The sequence below is a fragment of the Protopterus annectens genome, chromosome 6.part0 (genome assembly GCF_019279795.1).
Source record: "Protopterus annectens isolate FY-2018-M chromosome 6.part0, PAN1.0, whole genome shotgun sequence".
Classification (NCBI taxonomy): domain Eukaryota; kingdom Metazoa; phylum Chordata; order Ceratodontiformes; family Protopteridae; genus Protopterus; species Protopterus annectens.
In genome coordinates this window covers 1,762,943,520-1,762,962,123 of record NC_056737.1, presented here as the reverse complement: position 1 = coordinate 1,762,962,123, position 18,604 = coordinate 1,762,943,520, and positions in this window count along the sequence as shown.

Here is an 18,604-nt window from a genome sequence, read left to right as displayed (position 1 = left end):
CAATTGTCCCACAAAGCAGAAAGTTGATAAAATAACAGGTTTAGCATTAGCAGGGATATTCTGAAGGGTATAGATAAAATAACAACATTTTTTTTTATAAATGCGATAAAGTTTATGCGTAGCTGTACGGATGTGCCCATTGCTTAGCTATGCTTAGTCCAGCTTAAACAGCGCAAGAAGTTAAATAGCAAGAGACATCCAGCATAAGCAGTATTGCAATAGTGTAGTGGTTAGCGCGCCCACTTTGTGAGCAGCCATTTCCAGTTTGATCCCCACTGTAACCATTTCACATTTTACATGTGAAAGCAGTACTAAACATTTTTTTAGTATTACCTACTAAATAACATGTATTTGTTAACAGGAGTACTGCATTAGGTCCAGATATGAGGTGTCAGTTTAATAAAGTTGTGAAATCCCCATAAAAACACAAGTGCCCCATACAATATAGTCACACATGAATAAATGTAATGAAAGCACATTGAGGGATGTCAGGGACAGTAAACAAATGTATAATATATAATGAATGGTGAATCAATGTCATACAGCAGATAGTCTATAAAATGAAAAATAAGTAGTGCTAAGCATTGCACAGCTCAGCTTAACAGGTGTAAGCATTGTGTAAATATGACTGTTTAGCAAAGAGTAGCCCAGCTAAATGGATTTGCCCATTGGTAAGCAGTGCCGAACCTGCCCCACCCCTTTAAGCAATGCCAGCTTTAGCTAAGCAGGTTTGCCTGTAGCTTAGCTTAGTTCAGCATATTCAAAACCATCCAATCACGGCAACGAGTGGGTAAATTGGTTGTATTTAAACCCCACAGGTGAGAATACAGCTCATAACTGGTTGCAGCTTCCCACTGTAGGCAGGATGACAGGAGTTGGAGAGGGATTGGGATTATGGGTGCAGCGCTGGGGCATACAAGAGTCAAAGGTCATGGTAGGACTCTTGGTAAAAAAAAACATGACAAGAGACTACTGCAGGGCCAGGACCAGGGCTCCCAATATAAAGCAGAAGCCTGGGACCCTCTCGCTCATGATCTCACCAGTGCTACTGGTATCCATCGGACTGGTGAGCAGGTCAGGCACCACTATGCTGACTTGAAGTGGAGAAATAGTGAGCTCTTCGATGAGTGGGTAAAAGAAGCAAGGCAGAGGGGTGATGTCTCAGCAGTGTGCAAGTAGTCATACCATTACTGTTTACTAAAGTCTAGCATGTGTATGTGATGGATAGGTATGCCTTGATATGTCTCTATTTCCTTTACAGCTGCAGCTGAGTGGGCTGTGAATTAGGAAGGCCATGCAAGTAGGCTGCAAAGGCTGCATTACGAGGCTGGTGAGTAACAATCCTGCTTGTAGTAGTCATACCAAAAAAATATAAAGTAGTAGAAAGCCATCTGGCAGTATAAAAACTGTTGTATGGGTTGTACTGAATAAACCAGACAATATGACAGTAATAGTCCCATATAGGTCATATTTAATTAAAACTGTAACTGCCTGGAAATAAAGCTCTAAATCCTGGACTGGTTGTGTTTACCTGGTATTGTATCGCATTTATTGTTGCATTCTCTTAATAGTAATGTTGTATTAGCCACTGTTATCTACACTGTGCTACATAAAACAAATGTCTAGGAATGTCTGTCTAAGACTGTTGTAAGTACAAGATCAGATTGTACAACCAAAAGAGATTTAGATAGAGAACACTGAAGAGCTAGATGGTAATATCCAAATAGCACACTCTTCTGTGACTTAAATTGTTGTATTTCTAGCAGACACAGCCATGGTTCGAATCCTGGGAGTGGTAGGAAGCTGTATGCATAATCATACCTGTCAACTGTACAGATTTTTCAGAATGTCCAGATAATAGGCTCATATTTTCTGCCTGTTCCTCTGTCCCAGGCAAATCAGTGGGATGATCTCAGAATTGTAGTCATGAAATAATGATATACATTTGATTTTCAGACCTCAAAACCTTCATAAAATATATATAAATAAAAATCCTGTCAGTCATGCAACTCTCCAAGTTTATGACAGCAATATTCAAAACATGTCTCTATTTGTACCCCCATGTTGTCAGGCTTTGTCCAGAGTGTGTGCATTAAGAGATTGAGAGGTATGTGCATAATATTAGCTGGAATGTAGGAATATGTGCAGAAACAATCAGGTAATGTTAACAAACCTTCCCTCCCCAAGTCTGTTAGATAAGAAAACTGTGCCTGCCAATAAATACTTAAATCCTGGACTGATAGTGTTTACTCTGGTATAGTATGGTCTGACATGTAGCATTCAGTAACATCTGATATTAGAATAGTACTCTTGTGTCAACCACTGTTTCTCACACTGTGCTACATAAAAATATGTGTAGTAATGGTTGTGTAAGACTGTTGTAATTACAAGGTCAGATTGTACAACAAAGAGAAACTTAGACAGAAAACACTAAACATATAGACAGCAATATTCAAATAGCACACTCTACTGGAACTTAAACGGTTGTATTTTTAGCAGACACTGCCATGGTTCAAATCCTGGGAGTAGTAGTAAGCTCTATGCATAATCATACTGTACAGATTTTTCAGAATGTCCAGATAATTGGCTCATATTTTCTGCCTGTTTCTCTGTCCCCCTGGCAAATCAGTGGAATGATCTCAGAATTGTAGTCATGAAATAATGACATACATTTGATTTTCAGACCTCAAAACCTTCAGAAAATGTATATTAAAACAAGTTCTGTCACTCATGCAACTCTCCAAGTTTATGACAGCAATATTCAAAACATGTCCCTATTTGTACCCCGATGTTGTCAAGCTTTGTCCAGAGTGTGAGCATTAAGAGACTGAGAGGTATGTGCATAATATTAACTTTGAATCTGGGAATATGTATAGAAACAGTCAGGTAGTGTTAACAAACATTCCCTCCACAGGTCTACCAGTTAAGAGATGTAAGATTGTAGCTATAAGATAGTTGAAGTATACACTGTGTACAAACATACCACTGCCCAAACCAAGGCCATTGGGTATTGTAATAATACCATTATTAGAGCAATGATCATTAAACTTGTGAGTACTACAAGGATATATAAGTTGTTAATTGACATCTCTCACCCTCACCATATCTGCAACAATAATTTAAATACACAAATCAATGGGTATGTTTACACTAAACCTACTATTGGGACATATGTCCTATTGTTCAATAAATATTGAAATGTGTTTCTATTAATGTTTCATGTTGAAATACTAACATTGGTGGCCAGTTGCTATCAATGTAACCTGTATGCCATTGCAATGGCCACTCTGGTTCCATATACACATGTGTTCTGTTTGCTAGGCAGCTGTTCCAAATCTGGTGTTTTGAGTTAATAGGAATATCTATGTATGCTGTTATAACTAATCCTGGATTGATTTGACTATTACTAACCCACATATGTTTTAAAACTGCAACGCCATAGTACATATGGAAAGGCCGGTCCAAGCGGACCCACCTCTCCCACCTCATCTGGTCATGCACTGGGTCCCAGCATGCCTGGGACCCACCCCTGGACCTCCTTCTCCACTAGTTCTGCACCACCTTTGTGTGGAACCACCTTAGGGGGTGGGGCTCTTCTCCCCCGGGTGCGGGCACGGACATGATCCTGTCACCCAAAGTCAGGTCCGGGTATTGGTGTGTAGCGACCTCCAAAGAGAGTTTGGAGATCTCCTACACCAGCTTGAGGGCCACATGGCTCATTTACAGGGTTAGCCTGCCCCTTCTGGTCAACCCCCAGCACAGCCACCTTCAGGGCAGTAAAGGTGCAGTGATGACTACTCGTGGGTGGGGACCTCAGTCCCACTGTTTCCATTGGGGACTCATGGGCTTCCAATTTCCAAACACCCCTCCCCATCCAAGGTGTTTACCCCCCACATGTGTCACATTCCACCCCTGTATGCTGTCTTGTCTGTCTTGTCTGTCTTCCAACCAACCTACCTCCCCAAATATACCTACTATCCTTCCCCAACATCCCACTCTCACCTTAAAAAAAAAGGGCAATCTGTTCCCAAAAAAAAATTTGCCCCATACATAGCTGTCCATTTTGCACACATGTCCACTGGACACGTGTAATCTGGTATAAGTGGCTTCACAACACATTATTGTTGTCCTCACCGGTCTTTCAGGGGTTTGAGTGTCAAAATCTACATCCAAATTCAGTACATATGCACAGCTGTTGCTATAGAAGAAATGGACAGCTATGGACCTTCTCTACACCCATCCTCCATATCCCTAGCTACACTCCCTATTGTTTTTCCCTCTGCATGCCCTCTTTTTCACCACTTTCCTATCACCACTTTTTTCTTTTCTTTTAAAGAAATTAGTGCAAGTATGTGGGAGTAAGCACAATTAAACAGTAGTAAGTGGGTTTAAGCCTGTTTGCTCTGCGGCAAGCAATGGCTACACAGATTAAGCACTGTCAGGCTAACTGTCTGTAAACATATTTAATCAGAAGTTACCATTGCTTACCATCACGCAAACCAGAAGAAACCTGCTTACAACCGCTTAAAAGTGTCTTAATCACTCTGTATCCAACAGCCCTTGTTCTGCCCAGCAACAAAGTCAGCTCTTGCAAGTCTCAATCCCAAGACCCTGCATACCATAGCCACAGTGATTCACTACTAAGCCATTTGAGCTCTACATAAATGTGATGTTTTCCCAAACATATCATGCAGCACAGTCATTCAACAGTAGGGAAAATGTATTTATATATGTAGATGTATATATGTGTATATATATATATATATATATATATATATATATATATAGATATATATATATATATATATATATATATATATATATATATATATGTGTGTGTGTGTGTGTGTGTGTGTGTGTGTATATATATATATATATATATATATATATATATATATATATATATATATATATATATATATATTGCATTCACATATTGGAACCACACTCTGAACCTCTCACTGCAAAACATCTGACCAAATGCACTGTTAATGGGAGTGAAGGGGACCAACATTGAGATCTTTTGTAATTATTGTCATTATCCCTTCCTACAAAGCTGAACTGATCTGCCTTGCAACACAATAACCAGCACTTGCAAGTTTTGAACCTCAGGACTCTGCACAACATAGCCACAACAAGTTAACAGTAAGCCATTTTAGGTGCAAGATGTCAGGATGACTTCTCTAAACTATCATGCAGGACAGTCAGTCAACCATAGGGAATGTACAATGTGGAAGCAGTAAACATTCCAATGATACATACACTCACACACACATACACACATATATACATATATATATATATACATATATATATATATATATATATATATATATATATGTGTGTGTGTGTGTGTGTACATATACACATAAATACACATATAAATATATAACTACTTATAGATATGTATAAAAAGAGTATATATAGAAGGGGCACAGCATATCAAACAGCTATTATTCCTACAGTTGCCACCTTTTAAAATCGCCAGTATTTTGATTTTTTCCTACAAATGAGAATTATTGCATGAAACATACCCACACACAATGTAAAAGACATGACACCACACACAAGTTTTCATACATAGAAATGTTTATTTGTGTACTATTTCAGTTGTTTATGCCATTTCGTATAGCAGTTAGGTGTTTGAAATACATAACTGATTAATTCAACTCTCAAACAAAACATATTATACAGTAATCTGAAAAAAACATAACATACTTTGCTGTCCAGACTAAGGCCTTCAAGTAGTACAACAGTAAAAAAAAAAAAACACTTGCCTTGAAGATTAGAACCAATCAACACTTAATTTCAGATGTAGTTCAGCAGCCTCCAATTACACTCTGTACTCAGACCCTAGGGGAAAATTTATTAGTTGTCACATTGTAAATGTATTTGTTACATAACAATGCTTAACTTAAATTGTCACTATCATACTGACAAACAGAACAGAACAGTGTGTAAGACAGTAAGCTCTAGCCGACCACTGTTCCCATGGTGGAATGTAGGAAAATGTACAGCCATATACCTTAGTGTTTCTTACTACTGATATGCCATGGTGGTAAGGCGGTAGCATTGTTACCTCACAGCAAGAGGTTCTCCCGTTCGATTCTCAGCTTGGCTTGGGAGTGCCTTCTGTGCAGAGTCTGCATGTCCTCCCCACTGTTGTGTAGCGTTCGAAAGACATGCGTGCATAAATGGGCATGTCTTCGTTGAAGGTTGGGCGTCGAGCTGGCACCTCGGCATTTCATTAAATCTACTGCCAATCTTTAGCGGACCGGAGTTCTGCTGTGGCAACCCCTTACCGGGAAAAGCCAAAAGACAAGCAACAACTACTGATATCCCTCACATGTTGTAACTACCTTGGTTAATAACATTTAATACCCCTCCCACATAAAATGTCTTACAAGAGCATATAACAGTGTTCTCCATACACTGACCTCTGGACTGTAGAAGGTCACACATGTTTTGTCCAGCTGTAGTCCTCATATATATGGACCCTACCCCACAATTTGTGTGGGAGTACACAACATCACTGGAATCATAGCAGGAATGCAAGCACTAAATAATGATATGCTATTACCCAACAACCTCTTACTGCATGACATCTTGTCAAAGCCTGGTATATACGTGGATGACAGAGGCTGAAACACAGGGACATATTTGCAATATTGCTGTTATACACTGTGAAAGTTGCTGGTGTTACAGGATTGGTTGCAACATATTCTTACTCAAGAACATGAAGTCAGAAACACAAATGGATGTTGCCATGTACTGATAGCAATCAATGGAGAGAATGCCACTGACATGTCAGAGACAAGACCTGTGTGGTCAACAGACAAAACATAACAGCCAGTCCTCTGGCCATCATGTGGATAGGCCCACAGTTGAGAGCTATGGAGGCAGACTACATTCCATGCAAAACTAGCATGCACACACAAACCCTGTAAAACTGGCAGTATTCAGTGCGTATAACAGCAATACTCACACACTGTCCCAAGGTCTGGAATCTTTTACAAACATGTAGTGGGCCTATGTCCACAAGTCCTGTTGTAAGAGGTATTGTTACCTGCTGTCTGTAACACTGCTGCCCACACACAGGAAGGATGTCTTCCATACAGGAATGTTAAAGGGACAACACCCACATGATGTAGTCATTTATAGTAGTGGGTTGCAATGGCATTGACTATTGGAAGTACTACACAGCTGGCTGGCTGGCTACCTACAATTAGCAAGTGGGGAAGACCAACTGGTGCAGAGGTCTTCACCTGATCATGAGCATCACCTATAAAAGCCATGCTCCAACCTATTCAAAGCAGCTTGATCCTTGTAGTGGAGAGAGAGAGAGAGAGAGAGAGAGAGAGAGAGAGAAAGAGAAATAAAAAAATAAATAATACTAAATAATTACTACAAAACAAACAAACAAACAAGCAAGGAAGACATCCAAGTGTTATACAAAAGAGACTACAATAATAAAACAGATATGTGAAACATGTCAGCATGTAATTGAATGTAGTACTTGGTATGTAATAATGGGATAGATGATGTTGAAAGATGTATATGTGCCATCAAGACTTGCTGTAATGATGTCCTGCTGAACAACTGCTGTGGACATAGCATCTGGCCTTGTGGGCAGTGGGCCATACCTGTCAACTGTGCAGATTAGAATAGAATGACAAGATTTAAGCCATCATAGTGTTTGTTCTGTTCCTCCAAAAATCTATATTAGTCTGGCAAATACCCGATGGTGGAAGTAATGAAGTCATGATAGACACATGAGTTTCAGACCCCACCACCTTCTGAACAGTCATAGTAATGTGAAATGTAGCATACACAAACTTCATAGGTTTGTAATAGGTATGTCTATGATCTGTCCCTATATATCCTCCCAATGTTAGGCTGTGTTGACATGTGATGCTCTGTTTCCCAGCAAGGCAGAGCAGTGTAGCTGTTGAGGAAGGAGGTTCTGAGTGTGGATCCAATGTCTGAATGCACTATATATATATATATATATATATATATATATATATATATATATATACATGTATGTTTACATACACACACACACACACACACACACACACACACACACACACACACACACACACACACACACACACACACACACACACATATATATATATATATATATATATATATATATATATATATATATATATATTATTTTTTTTTCCCTACTGTTGCATCATATGTTTGAGAAAACATCACACATTGCTGCAACTCAGATGGCTTAGCAGTAAATTGTTCTGGCTATGGTGTGCAGGATCTTGGGTTAGACACTTGCAAGGGCTTATAATTTCTTTGCAGGCCAGAACAAGGGCTGTTGGATATAGAGTGATTAAGGCACCTATAAGCAGTTGTAAGCGGGTGCAAAATGGACAGTTATGTATGGTGTGAAATTTGGGTTGGGAACAGATTGTCCTTTTTTTATTAAGGTGAGAGTGGGATGTTGGGGAAGGATAGTAGGTATATTTGGGGAGGTAGGTTGGTTCGGAAAACAGACATGACAGACAAGGCAGCATACAGGGGCGGTATATGACACATGTGGTGGGTAAACACCTTGGACGGGGAGGGGTGTTTGTTAATTGGAAGCTCATGAGCCCCCAAATGTAAACAGTGGGACTGAGGTCCCCACCTATGGGCAGTCACCACTCCACCTTCATGGTCCTGAAGGTGGCTGTGCTGGGGGCTGTGCAGGAGGGGCAGGCTGACCCTCGAATTGTGTCATGAGGGCCTCAAGCTGGTGTAGCAGATCTCCCAATTCTCTGTGGAGCTCACTATGCACCAGACCCTGGACCTGACTTCAGGTGATAGGATCCTGTCTGTGCGTGCTTACGGGGGGGGGGGCGAGCACCATCCCCTGAGCTTGTTCCACCTGAAGTTAGTGCAGTACTAGCAGATGAGGAGGTCCCAGAGTGGGTCCCAGAAGTCCTGTGGCCTGTTGCCATGGCCAGATGAGGTGAGAGAGGTGGTTCTGCTGGGATCAGCCTTCCTAAACATGCTACTGTGTTGCAGTTTTAGAACATATGTGGGTAGCAACAATAAACACAGTCCAGGGTTAGTTATTACAGCATGCATAGATATTCCCATTAACCCAAAACACAGATATGGAACAGTTGCATAACACACAGAACACATGCATATATGGAACCACAGTGGCCATTACAATGGCATGCAGGTTACATTGTTGGCAACAGGCCACTAATGATAGTGTTTCAACATGGAACATGAATAGAAACACATTTCAATATTTGTTGCACAATAGGATATATGTCCCAACAGTAGGTTTGGTGTAAACATACTCATTGATTTGTGTGTTCAGATAATTGCTGCAGATATGGTGAGAGGGAAAGAGATGTCAATTAACAACTATTATATACTTGCAGTATGAGGTCCTCAGAAAATTTTTCCTGTTTATGTCTTCCAGGTACGATGTCCCAGGAGCGTCTCCCTGCTTATACTCCACAGTAGAATGAAATAATAATCAACTACCTCATGCATCATCTCAGAACTCTCTTTGGACATACAGCCCATGATCTGCAGGAGAGGACTGCCCTGCGGAATGAGCTCATGCATAGGGTAAATGATGTTGGTCTGCATAACTGCAGTTATGAGCAGGTGCGACAACATTGCACTTATCTCATCCACCACGCCCATCAGCATGCTGCTGCAGTTAGGAGGGACCAGCTAGCCACAGGTGGGGGTCTTGCCATCCAGCTCCCACTGACACATGCTGAGGAGCTCCTTACCAGCCTTTGGGCACCCGCCCATCAGCCAAACCAGGAACCTGATGATAGCTTTGTGGAGGTGGGTGCTACCCACACAATGGATAAGGAGCATGCAGGTAAGGCCCCAGGGCACATCAGTAGACCACTTTTGCTTATCCATCTTCATCTGTAACATATCTCCATGCATATGTCAGATAACATAGTCTGTTGCTGAAGTGTAGTAATGAACAGATGTGCATAATCTCTAGTATTTTAGGCTTGTACTGTTGATGTTCTTAAATGCTGCTCCCACCCGCTACCAATGCCACAGGTGTGGTTACTGACATTACATCTCTCACACAACTATGTTGGTCCCTATGGTATACCTGTAGGGCAGCAGCCTGTAGCTCATGAGTATGGAGTTTTTTTGTTCAGGTTTGCCAATACACCGGCCATGTTATGGCCATGGTATTTACCATTCACACATTTAACACACCTACTCATAATGCATGCTGTAAATGTTCACTTATTTTTGCTGTTAACTGCACTGCATCACAGTGGTCACCATGGTGGCATATCTGAAGGGTATGTAAGAGTCCTGCAGTATACCTAACAACCTGTCAGTGCAAGATGTGTGGACAGAGATGAACTTAATGGTGGGACAAATGGCCTACAGTAGGGACATGTCTGAAACATTACCCTTATACAGTGGCTACAACAGTGCATACACCACTATTACAATGGCAACTGTTACAAATCTACACAACGGCATATCACAATACCGCATTCCATACCTTTTACAGGCTGTAGTGTGATCCTAACATGAGCAATGAATGTGTAATATGGAATCCTATGTTAGAACAACAAATCTAGGAAATACATACCTTAACATTCACTGTAAGCATATGTGTGCACACACTCCAAATAACATATTGTGGAAGCAGCATTTGAGGTATTGACAGCATTCATATGCACCTTCCATCAAGTACAGGGCCTCAATGTCACACCAAGTTATGGTCTGCTGTCCAAGAAGTATGTCCATGACATTTGCCCTGTCACCTGCAACAGAGGCAGCTGTGGATTGCATACATCTTACAAACCATGGAATGGATCCCATATCCAAAAGGTAGCACTCAGGAGTGGGAGACGTAGCCTTACCTCACCATTGCATATACAATGGCAAACAGTGCAGGCAGTCATGTGTGTGACTATGAAGTATGGGATGACATTAATGTAGAAAATAAACAGATGCCCATCCAAGACAGATGACAACACATTACAAACCAGTCATTGAGGCTGCCCAGAAACATGCAGCAACACTGACAGACTTGCAGGAATGTCTAGCAAGTACTGCCTGTGCAGTACCTATGTCGACAATTGCCTGGACTCTGAATAAGTGTTCGCTATGGCTTAGGGTAATCAGGTGGAAGAGTTGTTACACAGAAAACATCATCCAGGGCTCTCTACGGGTAGCATATCCATAACATCAAGTCTCCCAAAGGCATGTGTTGCAATGTGTAATGGTGTACCGAGACCAAGGCTGAAACCTACAGACAGTATTAATAAAGATATGTGTGGTGCAAAAGCAACATCTCACTCCACCTCAGGCCAGCCATCCACATGTGTACCTTGCGGGTGGCAGTGTACACCTTTAGGTTTACTGTTCATTAGCAGGAACTAGGCTGGTAGACATAGTGTTCTGAATTTGGAACACTGAAAAAATGACACTTATGTGTGGCCCACAGTTGTCAAGCATCTGCAAAAAGGCTGAGGATGGGAATGGGGTATCATCCTGAAACACAACAGTGAACTGAAGCATACATCCAAAGCTTGCTAAAAATGGCTGTATTGGAACACAGTCTAGGTCATGAATTGTGCCAGACATAACCCTGACTCCACAGCAATAGTGAAGGCACTGTGTGACCTCCAAAGGCTGTGCACGTGAACTGACCTTGCAATCTTGCAGAGTTGGTGGACTTTTGTAGGGCAGAGTGACCAAATAATGGCAAGTGAAGATGGGCCATGCTAGTATACACCTTCCAGGAATAGTGACTGCTATAGTTCACTTAACAGGTGCAACAGACCATCGTGTTAAGGGTGTGCACACTTATGCAACCACATATTGTAAGAATCTCAATCAGCATCTGCACAACTATCACATTTGTTTGATACTGCACTTGAATGCACAGGTCATATGTCACATATCAGATGTGTGTAATGTTAACATATGCAGTATTGTGGCCCCACTGCATATCAGGAAGAGGTTGGCATGTCAATAAATGTGTGTACACTCCTCATAGCCACAGTAAGCTTTGAAAGTTGTCAGTGTAATTGGATTTTATTGCTCATGCATGCACTGCTGATGATGAGATCTGCAAATCAGAGGTCAGGCATTTACTATTGACATCTGTCCTCATATCATCCCAGGTATGTGTCAGAAAAACACATAGGGGCTGCGAACAACAGAGCAAACATAACTGCCGCACATATACACATTCAGCAATGGTGTGTACACTCCAAGGTATGGTGCACAGTACATGACAGGGTGCTGAACAGGTGCACAGCAATACTGTGTGCATGGGTGCAGTCTGTTGCAGTTGAAGGAGCATCACCTACTAACACAACTCATGCATCACAGAGATGTATAATGCTGGTAACAGAGATTGATTATAGCTGCAGTGTATGCTGTTGAGTGCCATATGTTATGCATATTGACTGGTGGGTAATGAGAGATCTGTGTAATATCTTCGTGCCACCTCACCTGTAAGTGTGTGTGTGTGTGTGTGTGTGTGTGTGTGTGTGTGTGTGTGTGTGTGTGTGTGTGTGTGAGTGTGTGTAGAGGTAAGCAAAGATGTACAGGTCTTAAATTATATATTTTTTTGTTTTCCCGTCACAGGTGGCGAGGTGGGTCAGGGTTCCTCCTGCAGGCAAACTGATGTTAGTGTCTATACAGACTCTGACAATGATGATAGGTATGGTGAGGCACAGGCAGGGTTGTCAGGGGCTGAAGCTGTGCCATTGGTTGGCATCCCACTGTTATCCACCCCACCCCCGCACAGTCACATTTCCTATACATACCCCATTATCAGTGGCCATAGATGAGGGACACTTGGAGGGTGGTGGCATGGGACAGGACAGTATGGTGACTATGGCAAGTGTGTCTGTACACAGCAGCCATAGCCGGATGACCCACGAGTTGCCACACAGGCAGATGTACAGGGGTGCTCATAGGAGGGGTGCTGGCCCTCATGCCCTTGGCAGAAGTGCCACAGCAGGTGTCACCAGATGCATGTTTTGGTCCATCATGGAGGCACAGGCATGTATAGTATATTATACCTGACAGAGTCTGTGGCTCCAGAGGGCTACTCATTCTGCTGCACTTGACAGCATCCATGATCTTGCAGGTGCCCACCATTATTTTGCAGAGGTCCTGGATAAGCGGTTGGGTGAGATGGTTGAAATCCTTGACCGTGCAAAGTCTGTGTTAGTCTCCCTCAGAGTTTGTTTGACTCTCTCAAGCACCCTATAAAAGGCCTGATTAACAGGCCTTTGGGGTCATGTATCCGCATGGTGATGTACCAGGTGGGTCCACCCTGGTTTCCCAGTGAACATGTCCCAAAACTCCTGTAACTCCTGTGACTGAACTTTGATTTCACAGTCTTGGGTAGGGGATAGCTGCTGGGACATTGCTACCACTTTCACTGAGGTGTCAGTCTGAGCCTCACTGAAGAGATCAGTCATCAGATCCCCCTCAGACTCCTCCTGCCATTCACTGTAAATACTAAGCACAAGGGCCTTCCTATCATGGTAAGGTCTCATCATATTAACATGGTACAATTTGTGCTCCTGCCTCCTGCCTAGCAGTTCTGCCATGTAGTTAACATCACTGACCTTCCTTACCACCTTGCAGGGTCCCTCCCAAGATGCCTGCAGCTTGTTGTGTCTGACATTACCTGCTGCCCTATAGCATACTCTCTAGCTCGAGAATTCATCTCATATGAGACATTTTTCTGCTGTTGGGCTTCTGCCAGGTTCTCCTGGGCCAAGCCTTTGAGTTCCCTGAGCCTTATCCTGAGGTTTAGGACATATTCCACAACAGACTCCTTGTGGGATTCACACTCACTTCCCCACTCATCTGGAATCAAATCTAGAGATTCCCCTCACCATATACCCATACAGCAACTCAAAGGGTGAAAAACCTGTGAATTTCTGAGGGACCTCTCTGTAAGCAAACAACAGATGGGGCAAATATTTGTCCCACTTCCTCTTGAACTGGTCTAGAAATGCCTGTAGCATCATTTTGACTGTAGAGATTAACCTCTCAATAAGACCATTAGTCCAGGGATGGTAGAGGGTGGTCTTTAGGTGCTTCACCCCACAATACTTCCACAGACAGGCCAGCAAGTCTGACATGAAATTGGCACGTCTGTCAGTCAGTATATCCTTTGCAAAACCTACACTGTTGAAAATCTCTAACAAAGCATTTGCCACCTTTTCTGCCTCAATGGAGGACAGAACCACTGCTTCAGGGTATCTGGTAGCATAGTCTACTATTACTAGGATATACTTTTTCCCTGTGGAACCTGGGGTACTCAGAGGTCCAACAATATCCATAGCTACCCTCTGAAATGGCTCCTCAATCACAGGCAAAGGCATCAAAGAAGCTTTCACCTTGTCTCCTGCCTTGCCCACCTTTTGGCACTGCTCACAGGTCCTACAGCACCGTGTAACATCTCTAGAAATCCCAGGCCTATAAAAGTTTGGCATAATATGTCTCTTTGTATGTTTTATGCCCATATGACCTACAAAGGGAATATCATGGACTATGGCTAGAAGTGCCAGATGTTAGGCTTTGTGCATCACCAACTGTTGTATTCTCTCACCCTCTAGCCCTCCTTCAGGGGTCCACTCTCTATACAGTAACCCTTTGTCCCAGTATACACATTTCCCCTTCCCTTGGGAATCAGGTGCTTCATTATCTGCCTCCCTCATGCCTTGTAATGTAGGGTCTGAGAGCTGAGCCTGTCTCAACTCACTCTTTGTAACCCTTCCCAGCTCCCCTTCCTCAAGAAGTCTGGTATCCTCTGACAGTGGTGGCTCACTGTCAGCCTGGGTATTACTATTCACCTCTGCCCTTGCAGTCATTCTGTCCAAGGGAGCATGAGTGCCCACAAGCAGCTGTGGTTCACCTTCAGTCTCACTGCTACTGGGTATTGCCCTCCCTGAACTAATCAACTCCCCAGTTCTGGCTGCAAGTGTGTGGTCTCTCTGGGTCTCCCCCAGGTTACTAGACTCATATGTTTGTCTCCAAGCCTGACTGCATGTAACTGCATGCACACATGGTACTGCATTATCAAACTCATTCCCTATCAGGGCATCTGCAGGGATATCCTCAAACACACCAACATGCTGGCCTCCTTTACCACCCTCCCAGTCAAGGTGAACCCCAGCCAAAGGTATTTGGAATGGGGTCCCTCATAAAGCTCTGACTGGAGTACACTGCCCAAGCAAGTTGTGCTCCTCTGTAACTGCTACAGCCTTCCCAATGTTTAGGTCAGAGGCTGTGTCTCTCTTAGCAATGGTCTCTTTCCCATTTACTAAGGCAGGAGATAACATCTTGTGGTAGTTTGGCACCCATGTTGTCTTGAGAAAACTTACTGCTGGCATTTTGTCAATCCCACTTACTAGCTCTCCTACTTTTTGTTCCCCACCTTGCCTCAGTGGGCATTTATATGCTACATGGCCCCACTGGTTGCATTTAAAACATTTAACCCTTGGTCCTGGACATGTACCTGGACTAGTGGCTTCTCCTGCTACTGACAGACTCTGTTTGGGCAGTCTGGGCTGCCCACAATGGCTTCCCTTAGACCCATGAGCAGCACTGGGTGTCTCTTTCCTGTGCAGTGATGCTCTGCTTGCTAGTCATAGGTTTACCTTCTTCCCCAACTCATCTGCAGTATTGCATTGTCTATCAGCTAACCAGATTCTCATGTCCTCAGGCAAAGTGATAAGGGTTTGTTCCCTCAGGATAAATGTCTGCCAGCCTTTCAAAAGTGGTGACCTGACATCCACTCAGTCACCTATGAAAATAAGTGCTTAGTTCAGCAACATATTCACACACAGTTTCATCTGCCTTGCATCTATGCTCACAAAACTTTTTCCTATAAACTTCAGGTGTTAAGTTAAAGCATTCTAAAAGGGAATTGTTTACAATAGTATAATATAAGCAATCAATATCAGACAATTTAGAAATTGCAGCTACAGCTTTACCATAGATTAAGAGGGTCAGAACCATACCCAGAGCCCTTGGTCAACATTATAATATTTACATATCCTTTCAAACATATGAATGAAACTATCAAAATTATGCCCCTCTGTAAATTATGGAAGTAATTTACTGACTTTCTTGTTGCTTATAGGGTTCAGTTATTCCCTTCCTCATTACCTCCATGACTCTGTTGAAGAGTCAGCATCTCCTATTCATGTTGCCACTGCCTCTCCTTCTCCTCAGCTTCCAGGCATCACAGTTTCTCATTTTTCTCAGCCTTCAGACATTGCAGTTTCTCATTTCTGCAGTCTCTAGATGTCTCAGTCTCTCTGCTGCTTCTATTTCCAAATGATTCACCTCCAGCTAAAATTTCTTTAAATCCAGATGGACATTTAAGTCTTCTGTGAAAAGGTTGAGCTGTCCATTTTCTGAGAGTTGTACATCTCCAAGGGCAGCCTGGTTGTCCTCTTGGTTGCAGCTGTGATTAAAGCTGTAATCATGTCTGCTTTAGTCAGATTGGCAGGCACCAGTCCTTTAGCCTGCCACATCTCAGGCAACTGGTTCATTGTCAGTTTGCCATACTCCTTTGCTGGCATGCTTGCCTGCTCTCCCTGACTAACTAAGCTAACAAAAAAAAAAATAATAAAACAATTGTGATGTGAAACTATAAATGTTCACTGCATGGCTGATTGAAAGTACAAACCTCCTTCAGTGACCACTGTATATAAGCTACAGGAATTCAATACCCATACCACTACAAGTAAATTAATATATGATGTGGCTAACTCATCACTATCAACCAATTCATATGTAATGTGAATGTCCCACAACTGCCAACGAATTAATATGTAACACCCCTGCACTGACCCAGTAATCAAGGAGCTTCAATCCTCACCACTGGCAACAGCTAGGGGATGTACACACTGGGAAGATAAGAAGTACACACACAGTAAAGTGCAAATTTCCTTAAGAGTACACAGAGATCACAGTCAGTCTGGGGCTGGTTTCTCCCTCTCTCTCCAGATCCCCAATAAGACTCCCTACTGGCACAGCTATAGGGTTGAAATCTCAGCCAAGTGGCCAATCGAAGACCTCCAGCCAACTGTCCAACCAGTGCTTTGTGTCTCTGCCCAAGTAGCTCACACACACACACAGTTTGAGATTTGAAATGTGATTGATACACACACACACACACACACACACACACACACACACACACAGACACACACACACACACACACACACACACACACATACACATACACACACACACACACACACACACACACACACACACACACACACACACACCTGGGAAAGGCTGGCACAGATTTACTAGTTATGCCCCCTTTTGCCCAGACTATAAGGAAGTTCCAGCTTCCACCAGCTACCTTATTTATCAGCTACTATAAGACTCTTCGAAAGGGTGTACAATCACACTGTGTAATGTTACTATTAATCCAAATGGTAGTTTTGACCAGGAGCAAGGCTATTTAGGAGGGGCCTGTACAGTGTCAACAAATACATATGCCAGTACTCTAAGAACTTAAATATGTCTCACAAATATTAGCCACAAAGATAGGTGTACATATATTTAATAATAAATAATAAAAGAACAAGGCAATACTCAGTAACTCAGCACAGTAACATCAGAGTTTAAAGTCACAGGAAATATTTTAAAACAACATTTCAGGATAGCATCAAATAAATACAGAAAACATAAAACTAATCTTTATTATATTCCTGTATATATCTTAAATAGATATTATGCCCTAAAATCTTACTTACAGAGCAAGTGCAGATGGTGATGATGAGTGGATGTTCTTGCTATGTCCAAGACAAAATACAAAATGCACAATCTCTCTCTGAGAAAGTTCTTAAATTAGTATCACATTTTACTGTTGGGTTAGCTTGGGTGACTTCACTCTTTATCAGCTGACTTCAGTTCCCAAGCTAAACAGAAACTAAACAGAATTTAACATCACTGTGTGAGAAATACATATCTCTAAGATGTTTGCTAGATCTTGGAAGTCATAAAACAATAAAACACTTTACATTCTAAACCTAGTAATCACTTTTCTTTCAAGACAAAAGAAAAAAAGTCTATCTCTAGACATTGTGTCTACTATTGAACTGAAACTGAGAGATAACATATTTTGTTTATGGCTCAGCTATGAAGTAACTTAATCTCAACTATTCTTAAGTTTTGTAAGTTAATCTTCTATGCTCCAGCAGGGTATGCTGTGGTTACATTCTTGAAGCTCAGTACATAACATACAGTTCTGTATAAACCATATCAATATTCACAAATTACATAATTATTTACAAAATTCTAGATAGCTGGGCTGGCAGCATGACATTTACATATGCAGATGATCTAGTATTAGCAGTTTAAATATAGAATGGATGAGTAGAGCTATAGAGATACTTGCAAAGAATTAAAAAAACATTAGTTTTTAATACTAATTAGGAAAAAAGGAGTGGTGTTTTCTGGATTAATAATAGGGATAAAATTTAACAAAGAAGAAATATAAATTTTACGAATTAAGTTCTGATTTGAATAATTGAAGGAGACACAATGGAAAGAGATGATAATTAAGAAGCGTAGTAT